This window comes from Trifolium pratense, linkage group LG7 (assembly GCF_020283565.1).
Source record: "Trifolium pratense cultivar HEN17-A07 linkage group LG7, ARS_RC_1.1, whole genome shotgun sequence".
Taxonomy (NCBI): Eukaryota; Viridiplantae; Streptophyta; class Magnoliopsida; order Fabales; family Fabaceae; genus Trifolium; species Trifolium pratense.
In genome coordinates, this window is record NC_060065.1 from 2,819,929 (window position 1) to 2,822,032 (window position 2,104).

Consider the following 2,104-nt stretch of genomic DNA (forward strand, 5'->3'; position numbering starts at 1 on the left):
TTTTCAAATCAAAATTTTCGGTTTAATATTTTTTTTTTATCTATTTATTTTTATAAAATTTGTTATACTATTTAGCCATTGTTATAGCAAATAAGATTTTGAATTTGAGTTAATTTTGGTGATTTGAAGATTAAACTTATCTGGATCTGTCTAAATTTCAAATATTGTGATCCAGTGTGATAGTACATCAAAGTGTATCTGAAATATTGTAATCCAGTTTTATTCTTTAAATTTTTTGGAAATATAAATTCTATAATTATTTGTTTAAATATAGAGTTATGAAGTTTTTTGTTTCATTTTATTTTGGAAAATATAATTATAGAATTTTATTTATTCATTTAAAGAATCATTGAGTATTTATGTGAATTAATTCTAGCATGACAATATTTTGCTACATAAAGATGCAATTTTATTTGATTTAAAATTGAATATTTAGACTATAGCATGATTATGATGTCTAAGGTTATTGTTATTAAGTTTCTACAATAATTTTTTCCATGCTTTTCAAATTTATTTCATGCTAATGTTTGTTTAATAGTGAGATTTTATTCTCACATAAGGGATGTCATTCAATCTTATGATTATCAAGCGACATCATAAAGAAAAATTGCCTACATTTTGTGGGTAGTGCCTTGTAAATTAAAATTTTCCCATTTTAATTTATTAAATTGTCTAGTAATGACGATTGAGTTGGTTGAAACAACATGTTGCCGAAGTAACCTCTGTTGCATAGATTTGATTCAATTGAACTTACAAAAGATGTAGTGTGAAATTATTCATGTGAGTTGTCGTCGGGCCGAAGCAAGGCACAACTTGACCGGATAACTGCATACTTGTGATGGTAAATGTGTGGTGATTATAAAGTTATTTACCATGTTGATAATAGGATGCCCGAAGGTGACTATTGTTTGACAGGACTTATCACCAATGTTTGATCATTGCATTGAGAGTACCGCTTGCAATTAATTCTTACAATCCAAAGATTGAGGATTGATGGTGCGCTTGGTATCTTGTTTTAGTCTTTTAATTTACAAATAAAGCTTTACATGTCTCTATAATAATTTATTGACATGTCGAATAAAGTGGTGTTGGTATAAATCCATACAAGTATTTTTAATTAGTGGATTGCATTGACACTTATAATGGTAAACATGTGACGATTATAAGGAATTATTTTTTTGTCAATGTTTGATCATTGTCACGAAATACCACTAGCAATTGATGTGATTTTCTAAGGGTTTGACATCAATGGTGCACTAGGTATCTTTGTGAGTAATTTTTGTTCTCTATTAACTAATATAGTTTATGTATCTGCAAATTCATGTTAGAACTTTAATTCTTAAAATTCTAGCGATTAGCAATAAAGGAAGAACATTGTGTTCTCGGATCTGGACCTTATGTAAAAGTGGAGAAACTCAAATTCTCTCACAATTTAGTATATTTTAAGTGAGACTCAGGTTAACAAAGCGAGTATACTCCAAATCACATAAGTCATATGGTAATAAAGTTTTGAATTCCAGAGACATTTGAGATATTATTTAAGATCACATAATATTTTGTCATGTTTTCTTTGCTTAAATTAAAGTGCTTCTAAAGCAATGAATCGAAAAATAAGCTCTCGTCGGAGAGATAATATTTCATTCAGATTATTAAGCAAAGAAAATCTCAAGAGCACATTAGGTAACTATTTAATCTTGCTAAAGCGTTGTGGTATCGACAATCAGGTAACTTGGTCGAAAATTTAGCATTTAGTATTTTATTTGCACAATTAGTCTTGTTAGAAATGATTTATGCAAGTAGTTTATCGTATCATATTTTTTGTGCACCATTCGGTGATCGATTCAAAATATGTTGTTAAAGTTTTGGAATTTTAATTTAGTTCATAAAGTGTTCGTTAATTGATCACGGATAAAATATTTTCCTTTTCATGTTAGCCTGTGTGTTTCGTTGCCTGTTATGTTTACATATATGGGTTCTTGAGGTGCACATACAAAATTTGTATGTAGCTATTTGGTTAAACTTCCTGAAATTTGTTTTATAAGCTATTAGTACCCATAGGAGACTTATTTTAATTGTGGATTCGGATTCTGAAAATTTCCTACAA